General features: G+C 72.6%; 1 protein-coding gene across 7 annotated transcripts in view; it reads left to right on the forward strand.

The window, feature by feature from the left end:
- Positions 1-16,645, forward strand: part of RXRA (retinoid X receptor alpha) — a 79,706-nt gene that overhangs the window by 39,875 nt on the left and 23,186 nt on the right. The window contains exon 1 of one of the 7 annotated variants that reach the window (XM_054727296.1): positions 13,263-13,280. The exons of the other annotated variants lie outside the window; for them this stretch is intronic. The gene's annotated coding sequence lies outside the window, so the exon portion shown is untranslated. Of the gene's footprint in view, positions 1-13,262; positions 13,281-16,645 lie in introns of those variants that run through there. 7 annotated transcript variants of the gene reach the window in all.

A 16,645-nucleotide genomic window follows, 5' to 3' on the forward strand; every position in this document is an offset into this window, starting at 1 on the left:
CCACGCGGCCGCCGTCCTGTCTGTCCCGCAGGAGGCGGGACGCTGCTCTCCGTCACGTTCACTGGGAACCGCCCGGCAACGCGCTTGGCCGTGTGGGGCTCTGGCCTCGGCGGCCGGACTCACGCCCCTGGCTGCTCTGGCGCACGCGGCGGGGCTGCCACTGTCCGGGGGATCCAGGTTCCCCCTCCCCACCTGCTTGTTCAATGCCCGGGGAGCCTGGCCCGCGCCGTGTGGACGGCGGGCGCGGCGCGGCGTGGTCTCCACCCCAGTCCGCAGTGCCATCTCCCCGCGCGGGTTTTCGGGGAGCGAGGAGGCCAGGCCAGGTAGCACCTTTACTCGGGCCTTGATCCCTCACTAGATCCTACGTGTGTGTTTTCCCCGCCACGGGCTCCTGCTGTCCAGACAGACGTGTCCTGCCCCCTCGGGCGGGCGGTGCCGGGAGCTGAGGGAGGGCCTGCCCCGTCGCCCCGAGGAGCTGAACACATGCGGGGTGTGAGGGCCGGCATGGGGCTGCGGGGGGCCCGGAGGCAGCTGGCCGCCCTGGGGGTGCAGCCCACGGTCCTGGCCCCGCGCCGTCCCCTGGACGGTGGGCAGGCGGCGGTGCGAGGGGGGTGAGCGGCCAGCAGCACGCTCTGCAGGGAGCTGGCAGCCGCCCCTTGTTCTGGGCATGACAGGGAGGGCAGAGGGTGCAGGCGAGGCCCTGAGTCCCCGGGGCCCAAGGGGCCAGCCGTTCGGTTCCGAGGCGCTGCTGTGCTGCATCGTGCACAGGGTCCTGGCCCACGCCTGGCCGGGGGCGGGGGGGTCCTGGCCCCCCAGCCGTTTAACGCCCGCCTCCTGAGCAGACCATGCCATCCGTCCCAGAGGTGGAGGAGGGAGAGCGGTGGCCTGCCCTGTGGGGGAGGGGGCGGGGGAACGAGGATGCCTGCTGGCTTATCAGGGCTCTAGGGTGCCCTGGTGCCCATCCCCAGGGGCAGGTGTGAGGGGGGCTCTCTCTGCCCCCCACCAGCTCGCTCTGCCCAGCGGCCGCTCCCGGGTGCCCAGACCGGCTGTGTGTCCGTCTGCGCCGGGAGTGCAGAGGGCTCCTGCCCGCGGGCGGCCCTCCGGCCACACACGGCCCCGGGCGCTCCCGAGCCGAGCGCCGGCGGGAGCCAGGCTGCCCTTGGCTGTGACTTTGTTTTGTTTCCTTAAGTCAGATTGTCCTGCTCCATCCTGTGCCCGGAAGAGAGGCTGCTCGGCGTTGGGCGGGGCCGAGCCCCTCGCCTTCCCCGGGTGGGGGTGGGGCGGCCTGCGCTGGCCTCCGTCAGCAGATGTCCACGCTGCCGGGTCGCTCCTGCTGACACAGCTCCTGGGCCTGGGCCAGGCCCCCCCTCCCCTCCCCACATCTGTGCGTGCTGTTCCCTTCCACCTGCTTGTCCTGGCAGTGCTCTCCCCGGTCCCTCGCCGGCGTGGGTGGCCCTGCACCCGTCTCGCCCGCTCCCGTGGGCCCCTGCTGCGGGGAACACATGACCCCGGGGGGCAGGGAGGGGTGAAGGGAGCGCAGGTGTCCCGAGGCGGGCACTCAGCACACGGGGCTCCTGGGGGCTTCTGGGACTGGCCATCGGTGGGACCACAGGGTGGCGAGTGGGTGGGGGACGTCACTGCCCAGTGGCCTGGTGGCCCATCTGTGTCGCAGGCCCGCTGTGAGCCGAGGCGTGGCTGCCCTGGGAGGCTTGTCCCACACTGACCACAGCCAGGGCCCTGCCCTCCTGCCCGGCGCCCCTCTTGGCCGCCCAGGTCCTCGGAGGTCACAAGACTGGCCCTCCGACAGCGAGGCCTTGGGCCGCGCCTGAGCACGGCCAGAGCCGGAGACCCAGGTGCTTGTGGCCCGCAGGGGACGGGCCCAATGACCTACCCGGCCCCGTAGGGTGCAGCCCAGCCTCCCGTGGGAGAGGCAGCGCCCGGGCCTGGGTTCGGAGGGCGCGCCGGGGGCTGGTCTCCGGGCGGGTGAGTCAGGAGGGGCGGCGGGCCTGGCCCCTGCCCACGGCGCTCCCTGGGCCCTGGGCCTCCGGGGGAGGCTGCAGCCCCGAAGGGGCTCCTCTCCTAGGCCACCAGCCAAGCACGGCCTCCTGGTCCCTCCTGGGAGCACCTCCTGGCGCGAGTGTGGCCAGCCCGCGTGTTGGGACACCCGTTCCCAGGCCCGTCCTGCCGTCCGCTGGCATCAAGTCCGGGCAGGTGTGTGTGCAGGGCGGCCGCCCCAGGTGGGGGCCGGAGGCGGCGTGCCGGCCCCGTGAGTCACACCGATCCCGGAGCGGGGGTGGCAGGGGCCCCGCTGAGGCCGACGTGCCGAGGCATGCTGCCGGCCAGGCCTGGGAACCGCCGAGGCGCGGGAGAGCGGGAGGGGGCCAGCCCTCTGGGACCCGCCTCCCCCCGGGCTGTGCTGCGGACCCGCTGGGAGGCTGGGTGGCCAGGAGGAGCAGACGCTGCCCCAGGGCCCACCTTCAAGCCGGGAAAACCCGCCGGAGGGGAGGAGGGGAGGTGGGCAGGCAGATAGGATCTGAGTGCGGTGCTGCGCTGCGGGGGAGGTCCCTGGGCGTCCAGGGAGCCGGCGTGGCAGCGCAGGGAGCCTGGGGGGTCGGCCTCCAGAGCTGCCTCCAGGCCAGGCCCTCCGGCGTGTGTCCCCAGGCCCCTCCTGCAGACCCGTTGCCGCTGGGTCAGGGGGTCAGCAGCCAGACCGAGGGCCTTCGCAGGGCTCTAGGGCCCCCGGTCCTGGGTCAGGGGCCTCAGAGCTGGGGCCCAGGGTGGACAGCAGCCCCTCCTACTGAGGGCCGGCACCCCGCTGCCCCTCTGTGGCAGAGACAGCCAAGCCGGGAGGGGCTGTGCGCAGGGCAGCCGGCACGGCCGGGCCGGCCCAGCCTGTGTCCCGGGCCCAGCTTTTCAGGGAAAGCGGACCTTCGGGAGGACAGGTGTGGGCTGGCCTGGTCCCGGGGGTCCTGGGGGGGGGGGGAGCTGCCGGGGCAGGCCAGAGGCTGCAGAGGCTTTGGAGAGGGCGGGGTGGGGGGCGGACCTGCAGTCTGGGGTGATGGGCTCAGACTAAGCTAGCACCTAGGGCGGGGTGGGGGACCCCTTTCCTGCCGAGAGCGATTACAGCGTCGTCCGTGCGCCATACGAAACGACCAGTTTGGACGTTAGCCTGCTGCGTTGGTCCAACGCTCAGTTAGCTCACCCCAAGGCCTTGGCAGGGCCAGACCACGGGGTTTTGGCCCGTGGGCCGATGTTCCCCACCCCTGACCTTTGGGGTGGGGCCCCGCTCTTGAGGGTGTTTTTTGGGGCGGGGTCTGGCCTGGACTTTTCTGCTCTGGCAGGGGCAGTGAGGGCTTCCTGGAGGAGGTGTCTGTCAGGAAGCCCCGCAGGGAATGACCGTGCCTGCTCTGAGGACCAGGGCGAGGGGCTGGGCGGGGCGGGACACGAGGCTTGTGTGGGACAGGATGCCCACCCACCGTGGCCCCGGCCCTCAGAGCGGCAGCAGGGCTGGCCTTGCCGAGTGAGTGCGGAGACCCCTGGGCTTATTTGGGGTTTCCAAGCTAATGGTCAGCAGTCTTGGCGGGAGGCCCCCTGGGCCTGCCTGTCTTCGACTTCCTGATCCGGGCTTGGGGCGGGGGCTGGGGGTGACTTCACCTCGGAGGAGCTCGGGCCTCCCTGGGGCTCTGCCCGTCCGCCGGCTCGCAGTGGGGGCAGTGGGCAGGGCCTCCGTCCGGGCCGCACGCACGGTAGGTGCTGGCGAAGGGCTCCTTCAGCTTGGGGCCGCTTAGGTGGCCTCACAGCGGTCCGCAGGGCCCGCTGTGGGCGTCGCTGTCGGGGGGACCTCCCGGGCCCCTCCCAACCTGCCCCCGACCAGGCGTGGGGGAGCGGCCGGCCGGCCTCCGTGGGACCTTGGTCTCTGTGCGGCCCTCCCCACCCTGCCAGGATGTGAAGGACGGGAGGGGCAGCGGCGCGGGGCCAGTGTGCCCGCCGTGGGCAGGCGCCCCCCCCCCGCTGCTCCTGCCGGCAGGCCCGGCGGCCGCGTGCGCAGGAAGGAAGCGGAGGCTGGGGTGGTGTGTGTGTTTACTTTTGACCGGGCTCGGGCGCGGGCCAGGGCTGGGCGCCTTGATGGGGAGGGGGAGGCCTGGGGAGGCGAGGGGGCCCCGGGGGGGCGGGGCTTCCTGGGGGCCGGGAGCCGGGTGCCCGGCAGGTCCCGGGCAGCGGGTGGGTGAGAGGCCTGAGAGGGAGCAGAAGGCCTGCCGTCCCCCGGGGTGGCCCGGCCGCCGCCGCATGTTGCTGGGCTGGGGAGGCGGAGCTGGGGCAGGGACTGGGCCCGAGCACCCCTGTGTTTGGAAGGAACAGCCGGTTTGAGGGGTGCGGCGGGGGGGCTTCCAGGTCACCGTCCATCCCCCCGTTCTGCAGGGGCACTGGGCGGGCGCAGCCCCCGGCGGGCAGGAGCGGGCGGCCTCCCTCTCTGCTCCCCTCCCGGTCCCGCCAACTGCCGGCTCGGCCCAGGGGCCGGGGAGCGAGGGACGGAGACCCCGGGCGTCGTCAGCGTCCCTGCATGCTGGCTGGCCGGGCAGGGAGGTGCCCGCGAGCTGGTCTGAGCCGGTGCCGCCCCGCTGCCCTCCCCGCCCCCGCCCTTTTGCCCACCCAGAGGCGGCACATGCTGCTTGCCGTTCTCTCAGCTCCTGGCATGTTCCTGGCATGTTCCTGGCGCATCCCTGGCGCTTGCCAAGGGTTGGAGCGCCTCTGGCTGGGCCTGCCCGGGCGGGGCCCATGGGTGAGACCCCCGGGGGCAGGAGGCCCCGGGCCTTGCTCGGCTGGGACTCCAGGACGTGTGACCACGGGGATGTGGGTTCTGGGCACAGGTGGGATGGTGGAGGCAGAGTGCCCGGTCCTATGAGAGCCCCCCTCCCCCCGCTCAGGCGTCGGCACGCAGGGGGGCTGTGTGTCCAGGCTTCACCACCCCGAGGCCGCCCAGCCAGTGGGGTAGACTCTGCGCCGTCACCTGGGCTTGCTCTTCTGCCCCATGGCCCCTGGCAGGCAAGTGGGGGGGGCAGGGGGCGCGGGGGGCCCAGAGGCTGGGTCTTCGCGTCGTTGACGCGCCACGTTGGGGTGGGACAAGATGACGTAGGACCTTCGTGGTTGGGGGTGCTGGGGGCCCGGGGGTGTTGTGAGCGGGTCAGGACCAGCCCTGGGCCTAGCACTGGCCCCGCCGAGGCAGGAGGTGGCCCCGTGCTGCTGGGCTGCCGCCGCCTGTGGGCTCAGGGTGAGCGGGGCTCGGGCACGGCCCTCCCTGGTTGCTGACGACGGCAGGAGGGAGCTGCCGAGGGGTGAGGTTTGTGGGGTACAATGACCTGACGCAGTGGGGTGAGGGCCCGGGATCTCACGGGAGCCGCCCTGCCCGCCTCGCCCCGGGAGAGCAGGCCGACGGCCCAGGCCCTCCGGCGGCCGAGGAGGATCCGGGGGTCACGGTTGACCACCAGCCACAGCTGAGTTAGCATGGCTGCCTTTCGGGAGGAAAGCTGGGATCCTCACCCCGGGCAGGACCGCCCGGGCCCCTGTCCGTCAATGAGCTTCTCCAGGTGTGGTCCCGGGCGCCGAACCAGACGCGCCGGCAGCTGGGAGGCGTGAGGGAGGGATCCCGGCCAACCCGGGGGAGGTGCAGCCGCCTCGGGACTGTCTGGCCAGGGTCTTGCTGAAACCAGGCCGCGCAGAGGTGGTTTGTGTCGTTGTGAAAACCCGCTGCACACGGCACAGAACCCACGCCGATCGGTCAGCTCGGGAGGACGCACCACCTCCCCGCCCGGAGCGGCGTCCTGAGCCCTCTGCCCCAGCGGACCCGGGACTTCCTCCCGCCTCGAGCTGCACCCGCGTGGGTTCTGGTGTGTGGACCTTTACGAGCAGGTGGGGTGAGGGGTGCGAGGTCCCATAGCAAGTTGGGTTTCAGGTGAGAGGGGGGTGTGAGCAGAGGGGTGCCCTGCGGCCAGGGGGCGCTGGAGAGAGACCGAGGCAGGGCTGCCTCTGGCCGTTCTGTGAGGGTCCTGCAGGCGGATGAGCCCCCCGCCCGCTGCACCGGTGCCCCCTCCGCCCCCGCCCGCTGCACCGGTGCCCGCCCCGCCCCCGCCCGCTGCACCGGTGCCCGCCCCGCCCCCGCCCGCTGCACCGGTGCCCGCCCCGCCCCCGCCCGCTGCACCGGTGCCCCCGGCCCCCGCCCGCTGCACCGGTGCCCCCTCCGCCCCCGCCCGCTGCACCGGTGCCCGCCCCGCCCCCTTCCGCTGCACCGGGGCCCCCTCCGCCCCCGCCCGCTGCACCGGTGCCCGCCCCGCCCCCTTCCGCTGCACCGGGGCCCCCCCCGCCCCGCCCCCGCCCGCTGCACCGGTGCCCCCGGCCCCCGCCCGCTGCACCGGTGCCCGCCCCGCCCCCTTCTGCTGCACCGGTGCCCACCCTGCCCCGCCCCCGCCCGCTGCACCGGTGCCCCCGGCCCCCGCCCGCTGCACCGGTGCCCGCCCCGCCCCCTTCTGCTGCACCGGTGCCCACCCCGCCCCGCCCCCGCCCGCTGCACCGGTGCCCCCGGCCCCCGCCCGCTGCACCGGTGCCCGCCCCGCCCCCTTCTGCTGCACCGGTGCCCGCCCCGCCCCCGCCCGCTGCACCGGTGCCCCCCCCCGCCCGCTGCACCGGAGCCCCCTCCGCCCCCGCCCGCTGCACCGGTGCCCCCTCCGCCCCCGCCCGCTGCACCGGTGCCCCCTCCGCCCCCGCCCGCTGCACCGGTGCCCCCTCCGCCCCCGCCCGCTGCACCGGTGCCCCCTCCGCCCCCGCCCGCTGCACCGGTGCCCCCTCCGCCCCCGCCCGCTGCACCGGTGCCCCCTCCGCCCCCGCCCGCTGCACCGGTGCCCCCTCCGCCCCCGCCCGCTGCACCGGTGCCCCCTCCGCCCCCGCCCGCTGCACCGGTGCCCGCCCCGCCCCGCCCCCTTCTGCTGCACCGGTGCCCCACGGCCGGCACCGGGGCGTCCTGGGCAGCGGGGTTCCAAGTGCCCAGAAGAACCTCGGCGCCGCTCCCAGCGTGGGCCGTGGGCCGTGGGCCGTGGGCCGTGGGCCTGTGCGTGCAGCCTCGGCCCCTGCAGCCTGGGCAGGCGGCCCACGGGCTCCTGGGTGGGGATGGAGGACCCTGCTTGCCTGCCGGGGCCCCGGGGGCTACAGGCTGTGTGCAGTGGCCCCCGCGCCCCCACTCCCGGGGCCTGCCGCTGGCTGATGGGCCACAAGAGACATCTGTGCCCGGAAGAAGGACCCGTTGTGTGGCTGGAGGGCGGCCAGCGCTGGGAGGCCCCCTCCCTCCCCGCTTCCTGCAGAGCCCCTCCCCCCAGCAGAGCGCCTCCCCCCAGCACAGCCCCCTCCCCACGCACAGCCCCTCCCCCCAGCACAGCTCCCTCCCCCAAGCAGAGCCCCTTCCCCATGCACAGCCCCTCCCCCAGCACAGCCCCCTCCCCCAGCACAGCCCCTCCCCCCAGCAGAGCCCCTTCCCCATGCACAGCCCCTCCCCCAGCACAGCCCCCTCCCCCAGCAGAGCCCCTCCCCCCAGCAGAGCCCCTTCCCCATGCACAGCCCCTCCCCCCAGCACAGCCCCCTCCCCCAGCAGAGCCCCCTCCCCCAGCAGAGCCCCTCCCCCCAGCACAGCCCCCTCCCCTAGCAGAGCCCCTCCCCCCTGCATAGCCCCTCCCCCAGCAGAGCCCCTCCCCCAGCACAGCCCCTCCCCCAGCACAGCCCCCTCCCCCAGCAGAGCCCCTCCCCCCAGCAGAGCCCCTCCCCCCAGCACAGCCTCTCCCCCCAGCACAGCCCCTCCCCCCAGCACAGCCCCCTCCCCCCAGCAGTGCGCCTCCCCCCAGCACAGCCTCTCCCCCCAGCACAGCCCCCTCCCCCCAGCAGTGCGCCTCCCCCCAGCACAGCCCCTCCCCTCAGTACAGCCCCTCCCCCCAGCACAGCCCCCTCCCCCCAGCACAGCCCCCTCCCCCCAGCAGAACCCCTCCCCCCAGCAGAGCCCCCTCCCCCCAGCAGAGCCCCCTCCCCCCAGCACAGCCCTGCCTGCGGCCCATCCGGTCCTCTCAGCCCTGCCTCCCGGCTGCTGGCTCTGCTGGACCTGCCCTCTGCCCCTGCCCTCCGGGCTGGTGAGCTGGCTCCCCCCCTGGACCCCCCCCACCTCCCCCCCTGGACCCCGCCTCCCATCCTGGCCCTCCCCTCCCCCTGCTGCTGGGCCCGCACCTTTGCTGTCCCTCCTGCAGGATGCTCCTGAATGCCTCCTGCCAGGGGGTGTGGGACGCGGGGGGTGTGGGACACGGGGGTGTGGGACGCGGGGGGTGTGGGACACGGGGGTGTGGGACGCGGGGTGTGTGGGACACGGGGGTGCGGGACGCGGGGGTGCGGGACGCGGGGGGTGCGGGACGCGGGGGGTGTGGGACGCGGGGGTGTGGGACACGGGGGTGTGGGTCGGCGGGGGTGTGGGACGCGGGGGTGTGGGACGCGGGGGGTGTGGGACGCGGGGGGTGTGGGACGCGGGGGTGTGGGACGCGGGGGTGTGGGACACGGGGGTGTGGGGCGGCGGGGGGTGCGGGGCGGCCGGTGGCCGAGGGCATGCGACCTCCCATAGCGCCACTTGGGCTTGTCCCAGGGCCCCGGCCCCACCCCAGGCCGGGCCGAGCACCGTGCATGTAATGGCTGGACGTCCCTGGGCGCCGGCTGGCACTGTTGGGGGGCGTGCCCCCCACCCCAATTTTACGCCAGGTCACCCGACTTGGCCGCAGCCAGGCAGCTGGCCGGCATGGAGACGATTTGAGCTCGGCCCGCCCGCCGCCGGGACTGCGTGGCTCGGGTGGAGGAACCGAGCCGGTCCCTGGCCTTTTCCAAGAAGCTGGGCCCGGCCAATGGGCGCCGCCTGTGGCCGCAGGTGTCTGTGCGGGGGCGGCCGGGCCGGGAAAGGGGAACTCGGCGCCGGGCAGCCCGAGCGCCACTCGCTCCTGACGAGCTCCCAGCGCCTGGGGAGCCGGCCTCCTTCCTCCCGGCCTCCTTCCTCCCTGCCTCCTTCCTCGCCGGCGCCGCCACCGAGCCGCCACCCTGCATCGCCGCCGGAGACTGCGGGACCCCGAGCCCGCGGGCCGGGGGCCGATGGGGCCGGCGCCGTGGTGGGACCTCTCGCCCGCGCTCGCCATGCGGCTGCACCTCCTGGCCGCTCTTTCGGGAGGCGGCCTGGGCTGGCGGGCAGGCGACCGCAGCTGGCTGGCAGGTGAGGGCGGGGGGCTCGGGCGGCGTGGCCGGGCGGGGGCGGGGTCTTGCCCACGGGTGTGGAGCTCATGGCGGGTCTGTCTGGGAGGCCAGGTGCCGGGCATGGACATCGCCTCACAGCACGCCTCCCGATGCCCGGTCATGGCTGCTGGGCACGCGCCCGGCGCCCAGCCGTGCCAGGCGCTTCGTGCGTGTCCTGGTTCTCGCTCACAGCCTGAGGCCGGGACCACCGGCCCGGCCGGCCCTGGCGTGGCCTCCCCAGCGGTTCCGGCCGGGAGGGGGCTGGCTGCTCTCCTCTCCCTGCCTGACGCTCTGCGGAGACTCCTGGGTCTGCCTCTCCCCTTTCCAGGTGCGGAAACTGAGGCTGGGCTGGCGGGACGGTCTCCCTGGAGGGTGCCGTGGACCCCCCGTCCTCCTGGGCGCCGTGTCTGGAGCGTCAGAGGAGCTGTGGGGCCGGGGCTCCCTGGGGCAGGCGGATGACGGACAGCCCGGAGCCCGTGGGCCCCTGGGTCTCGGCCCGGCTCCCTGGGGTGGGGAGGGGGAGGGGATGGCGGAGGCCTGTGTGCGGGAGGTGAGAGCTGGTCCCGGGCTCACCCTGTGTGCGGGATGAGGGCTCCCGTCCCCGGGTTGGTTTGTCCGGCCCTTCACACCTAGGCTCCTGGCCGGCATCTCCGCGGAGGGCCCACGGCCCGGCTCCCTCGCGCCGTGCGGACGGGGTGGACGCCGTGCGGGGCTGCGCCGTGTCTCTGGGAACCTCCTGGCTGTGGAGCTGGAACCTGAAATAGGAGAACAGGCGCCAGCCGGCGCCGTGCCGTCCTGACGGGCCGGGGTGCCCACGACACCCCTCCAGGCTTCCCGCTCTGTGGGTCAGGGATGCGGGACAGGCCCCCACGTGTGTGGCCCCCACACTGTCCTGCGGCCAGCCCGGCGGGTGGGGACCTGGGCCCGCGCTGGGCTTCTCGGCGCAATTCCGCCGTCGGCGCTCTGCGGTCAGGCCGGTGACCGCCAGGCTCGCCCAGGCGCGGGGCCGTGAGCGCGAGGGCTCTCCCCGGCTGGGCTGGGGCTCGGTCCTCCTGTCGTGGGGTGTTGGAGGGGTTCGGGCTCCCATCCCTCCGGGAGCTCCTCCTCGTGGGCGAGAACCTCACACGCGTGCCCCGTCTCCCTGCCTCCGGGACCCGGACAGGCACGGCAGCTCCGGGCTTGGGCGTCCTTGTCTGTGAAATGGGCGCAGAAAGAAACTTCCAGGCCAGGCGCTCAGCGTGACAGCGGGTTGCGATCCTGTGCTTTTACCCAGAGACACGCTGGGCTGTGAGGCCCTGCTGTGTGTGTGTGTGTGTGTGTGTGTGTGTGTGTGTGTGGAGGGGGGTCCCGGGCCCTTGGCGGCTGGGCCACACCCCCGGGTCCTGCAGACGTGCCGCCTGCCTCGCTGGGATGGTGGCTCCGGCCTCGTGCAGGAGGCCGGTGCCTGGACGCCGCCTGCCTGCTGGCTGCCTGACCTTGGGTGTGCCCGGGCCCCTGCCTGCCGCCTCTTTCCCGCTGATTCTCTGGGAAACGGCCCGGCACAGCTTGTCAGCGTCGTGTATGAACTCCGGCCGCCGGCCACGAGCAGGTGTCTGCTGTGAGTCCCACGTGTGGCGTCGGCACGTGAGGAGTTCTCGCTGACCCCGGGTCCTTGTGCGCCGGCCCCGCGCCTGGCCAGCTCTGCTGGTGAGGGAGTGGCGCCCGATGGAGTGAGGGGTCCGCGCTGTCCTGTCTCTGGCGGCCCAGGTGAGCCGGGTGCTCGCGGGGCAGGTGCTCAGGGTTCCCCAGGCTCTGGCGGCTGTGTGTCCCCCGGAGGGGCCGAGTCTCCCACTCGGGGGGCTGCTGCTCCCCGGACTGCGTGTGGGTCAGGAACTGGGTTTGCAGACCTGAGGCATGTTTCTGGGTCCCACTCCTCTCTGCCCGATGCCAAAGGGCCCCCCACTCTCCGGAGGGTCTGAGAGCTGGGGGCTGCTGCTGGGCTTGCTCCCCAGGCTCCGTGCTGCCTGCCCCCAGGGGGGTGGCCCTGCCACGGGGGCCACTCATTGGTCGCTTGACTTACCGGGGCGGATGCCCCCAGCCCTGCCCCATCCCTTGTGCCTGGCGTTCAGATAGCAGCCAGCAATGGAAGTTGTTCCTGCACCCTCCCCACGTGGGCCCCGGCCTTAGCCACCCCCAGGGTGCTGGTGGGACCCGGACAGGTGGACGGTGACAAGGCCGCGAGGGTCAGGACGGGGCGCTGGCAGGGACTGCAGGGCGGAGGCGCCTACCCAGGCCGCCAGAGCAGGGGGCCAGGCGGCGGGGGAGGGGCCCTGGCTCGGCCTCGGGCGGGTCAGGGCTTTGGGGTTTGGGGTGCAGGTGGGAGCGGTGGGAGGTCCCGGCAGTGCCCGTGGAGGGCTGGGCGTGGGCGGGCGGGCTGAGCTGGCTGTGGGCACCCCCGGGGCGTGCCGCCTGGCCCTCCTGGGGTCTCAGTCTGCCCATCGCCTTCCGCCTGAGGCCCTGTGGGCTGGGTGGCTTGCTGGGTGCTGCCATGGTGCCCCCTGCAGCCCCATCCCGGGTCCTGGGGCACCCCCACCGCACCTGCCCACCCTCATGTCTTCGGGGTCAGCGGCTGGTTCCCTCCGCTGTCACGGCATCCGGAGACGTGCCCCTTGGCCGCCACCCCCAGCTGGGTCAGGAGTGAGGCCTTGGGTTGGAGACTTGGGGACGTGGTTCGATGTCCCGTGAGGATGGGGGTGGAGGTTCTGGGTCCGAGGGTGCACCCCCGGCCCCTGGACCTTCGTCTCCTCAGTGCAGAGCGCAGTCCCTCCATCCACCTGCCCCGTGCCTGCCAGGGACCCCGAGGGGGCGGGGGAGGGCAGAGCCTGGCACAGCCGGTCCCCAGGGTGGCTGGGTGGGAGGTGGGGAGTTGATCCTGTCACGTGGCCCAGCAGTGAGGGCTCGGCTGGCCTGCGGGGGCCGGGGTCTCAGTGCAGAGCCCCAGGGCTCTCAGCGGGTGGGGGTGACAGGCAGGCTGGGTGCAGTAGGCTGGGCGGGTGGGAGGTGGGTGCCGCTGTGCTGGCCCAGGGGAGCCCCGCGCAGGCCCGCCCCTGCGAGGAGGCGCCAGGCCCGTGGCGCTGGGGAAGCCCCTGTCGGCGGGCAGACCTCCGCTCTCGGTCTGTCTCACGGGCGAGGCCCCGTCTCCCGCCTGCAGAGGCCCCGCCAGCCCGGCCCCCGCGCATGACGGGCTGAGTCAGTGCCCGTGGGCGAGCCTGCCTCTGCCAGGGGCGGGTGCCGTGGGCCCAGGGCCCACGCACTCGGCAGCGGGGGTCTCGGGCAGCCCTCCGCGAACCCGTGGGAGCGGAGCAGCTCCCCTGCCCTCCGTGGACGCCTGGCGGGGCCCGGCCCCCCACCGCGTGGCCCCGGGTGGGCACGGCCTGGCGGCTCTGAGCGCCATGTGCTTGTCCTCCAAGCGGCCATCTCCGCAGGCAGCGGGAGGGCGCGGGGTCCCGGGAGGAGCCAGCCATGCTGGGCCCACGGGAGCTGCGCCCCGAGCGTCCCCCTCCCTGGCCGTTCCAGGACGTGACTGGCCGCCGCCTGGCGTCGCCTCCCGAGCCCCCGCTCCTCCGCAGGTGGCTGGGGCGCGGCCGGGCTGTGGCCTGTCTGCGAGCTGCTCCCGAGCCGCAGGGGATGCGCTGAAAACGAAGAGAGAAACAGCTGCCGGGCGAGAACACGGGCGTTCCACGACAGCCGCGGGCGGGCGGCGGCCCGGCCGGGGAGCAGGCGGCTCAAAGCGAAAGGAGAATCGTCTCTTTTCCTGTTAAAGAGAAACCGCCCCACCAGCCGCAGGCCGGGCCCCTGGCTGCTGTGGGAGCGGCGGGGTTTCACCAGGAATTCCCCCTCCGCCCACCCTCCTGCACCGTCGGGGCCGGCGCCCGGGGGTGCGGGGCAGAGCAGGGGACCTGCTTGGAGGGGAGGCCGCTGCGCCAGGAGCCCTGCGGGCCTCAGAGGTGAGCGTGCTCCCAGCTCCCTGCGCTCTGTGGCCCCTCGCCGGGCACCGCCGCCGGGCACCGCCGCCGGCCGCTACTGCCCGCTCTCCCTGGCTGGGCACGGGGTTCTCTGTAAGGCGCAGTGTGTTGGGAGCAGCAGGCAGGATGCTGGCGGCTCCTGCTCTGGCTCGGGAATCGCCTCTGCCTCCCGAGCCCCTCGGCTCACCTGCGGGATGGACAGAGCTGTAACGAGGGTCGGCGTGGTGCGCACGTGTAGACACGTCACAGGGCTGCTACTTAGACGTGTCCCGTGTCGGAGTCTCTGTCCTCGGGGAGACGCACAGCCCAGGGCGGTGCGGGCCCCTGTGCACAGCGTCGCCCCTCGGCGAGGCCGGGCTGTGACGGCATCACGCGGCTCAATCTCAGCGCCTCCCTGCTCTGCGCCTGCCCCTGAGCCACCCGTGCTGCGCCTGCGCCGCCTCCCGGGTCCCCGCAGGCCTGGGGCTGACTGCCCCTGCCCACCGCAGCCCGGGTTACGCCACTGAGCAGGGGCCCGGGCCAGCTGCCCGGCAGCAGACCGGGGTGTCCGCCGGCTGCACCCCGGGAGGGAAGGGTTGGGGTCTGGCCAGTGTGTGTGCTGTCCTGCGCCCCCCCCCCCCCAGCACGTTTCCCTAAGCTGTGAGGAGCTGGGGCGTGGATGTGGCTTCGGAGCAGGTTCCTCACCTGTCCCGTGGTGGTTTAGGCAGAGCCCCCCAGCTTCAGTGTGCCGCCAGCTGGGTGGGGGGGGGCAGCGTCCACTGGGAATTGAGGGGAAGGTGGTGCCGATGCATTTGGTGACTGTGGCTGGGCCTGGTGTGAAGGCTGTGGCCACACCCCGGACCGTGGGCTTCCGTAGGGTGGGCACGGGGTGGGGCAGCTTCCTGCCAGGGCCCTAGTCCCGTGCGTTGGGTCCACCACTCCGCGGCTCTTTCCCGAACACCTTCCAAGCCCGGGCCCCGGATGACTGGTCACAGGCGGCCCCTCCTGGCCACACCTTCCTCCTGGCGGGGCCCCCGCTCCCCCTCAGCACTGGGCCCAGCCACAGCGCCCGGGTTGTACGAGTGGCTGAGCGAGGGCGGCTGCTACCCTGGGCACCACGCTCTCTTCCTCCCCCTGCCCCTCACCAGCCCTGGCCTGCTCAGTCTCCCCATCCGTCTCCCTGGGTCTCATCCTTGTGTTGTCAGTGGGCAGGGCAAGGCGTTGCTCAGATGATGACAATGGTGATGGTGATGGTGGTGATGGTGATGGTGATGGTGGTGATGGTGATGGTGATGGTGATGGTGGTGGTGATGGTGATGGTGATGGTGGTGGTGGTGATGGTGATGGTGGTGGTGGTGATGGTGATGGTGATGGTGGTGATGGTGATGGTGGTGATGGTGATGGTGGTGATGGTGATGGTGATGATGTTGATAGTGGTGATGATAGTGATGGTGATGGTGATAATGATGGTGATGATGGTGGTGGTGAAGGTGATGATGGTGATGATGGTGATGGTGATGGTGATGATGGTGGTGAAGGTGATGGTGATGATGGTGAAGGTGAAGGTGATGATGGTGAAGGTGAAGGTGATGATGATGGTGATGGTGATGATGATGGTGAAGGTGGTGGTGATGATGGTGATGGTGATGGTGAAGGTGGTGATGGTGATGGTGATGGTGATGGTGATGGTGATGGTGATGGTGATGATGGTGAAGGTGAAGGTGATGATGGTGAAGGTGATGGTGATGATGGTGAAGGTGAAGGTGATGATGGTGATGGTAAAGGTGATGATGATGGTGAAGGTGATGGTGATGATGGTGAAGGTGAAGATGATGGTGATGATGGTGCAGACGTGTTGTCATCGAGGGCTCACTGGATGCCGGTGCAGCCATCTTCCTGCCCTGAGCTCTATTACGGAGCGTATTTCCCTGGTTGGACCCTTTGGGGCTTGATGGGGCCTGGCCATGAGGAGCATCCCAGGTGTGTGCCCACTGCCCTGGGAGTGAGGTCGGTCAGGACGCAAGGGCTTTGGGTTGGTGCCCCAGGCTGGGACCTGGAGGTCCTGGAGGCCCCGGGGGAGGGCTCTGGGTGAAGGTCCTGCCTTGTTATCTGGTTTCCTCGCGTTGGGGTCCAGCCCCCTGGCTGTCGTTGCTGCGGCATGCCCTCCTTGATCAGGGACCACAGGCCTCGGGTAGGACCCAGGCCCCTCGCCTTCACTTTGCCCCCTCGTTTCCCTCATTTCCCAGGCTCCTGCCTGGAGCCAGCCCCTGACCCTGTATTGGGGGCCGATTCCAAGGGGAGCTGGACGGGGTCCCTGCCATCCAGGCCCCGGTGTCAGGGGCAGAGGGCTGAGAGGTGGGCCCCAGGGGAGCGAGTCCGCTGCGCGCTGCTCCTGGGGTCGGGACAGAGAGCTGCGGCCCTGCTTTCCTGATGGGGCGGCGGCTGAGGACGCCGAGCCGGGCCTGGCATTCCCGAGTCCTCGAGGTCTGTGCGCCACCGGAGCCTGGGGCCTGGGGCCTGGGCCCATGGCGGCAGTGGCCAGCCTGCCCAGCGGGTCACTCTCAGTGAGCACCCGCCCCTTTTCAAGCCCTGGGCAGGGCCGTGGCCGGCTTGGTTCTGCAGCCCCCGGTCACTTTGGACCCCGTGTGACCTTGGGGCTGGCATGGCGGTGGTCAGTGCGTCCTGCCTGTCCTTTGGTGTCCAGCCCGCCTTCCCCCTCCTTGGCCCCTGGGCACCTGTCTGGGCACGGCCTGGGGGCAGGTGGAAGCAGCGCTTGGAGGGGTGAGTGGTGGTCTCCAAGCAGGTGGAGGGTGAGCCCTGTTCGGTGTCCCGGGGCTGAAACTCCCTACGGCCACTTCCTGTGGCCGGTGGGGCAGGGATGAAGGAGATGCATGTGCTGGTTCACTGGGCGCCGCCTCCCCCTTCCCCTCCCCCCTCTCCCTGTCCTCCTTTCCCTCCCCCTCCCCCCTCTCCCTCTCCTTCTCCCCCACTCCTTCTTTCTCCCTCTTTTCTCTCTCCTCCCTCCTCCCTCCTCTCGGGCCTGGGTGCGTCTGGGCCAGCCTGGACTCCCATATGGAGTGGGGCCCGAGTTCTGGCCCCGCCAGCTGACCGATTGGCTGGGCCTGGCAGAGGGAGGTGCCTGGATCCCTTCTGGCCAGTTGGGGGCCTCTTCCCAGGGGCCCTGTGGCTGCCTGCTTGCACCCCTCTGACCCTCCTCGAAGGCCCAGGCTCTGGGAGGCAGGCTGGGGTGTCCCCTGGTCACCCAGAGGGCACCGCTGGCCGGGGCTGAGATTGGGGGGCTGGGGCCACTGGCTGGGCAAAGGGCAAGGTGACCGCAGAGGAGCTGAAATTTCAGCCCGAGCACTCGA

Source organism: Eptesicus fuscus, chromosome 15 (assembly GCF_027574615.1).
Source record: "Eptesicus fuscus isolate TK198812 chromosome 15, DD_ASM_mEF_20220401, whole genome shotgun sequence".
NCBI lineage: Eukaryota > Metazoa > Chordata > Mammalia > Chiroptera > Vespertilionidae > Eptesicus > Eptesicus fuscus.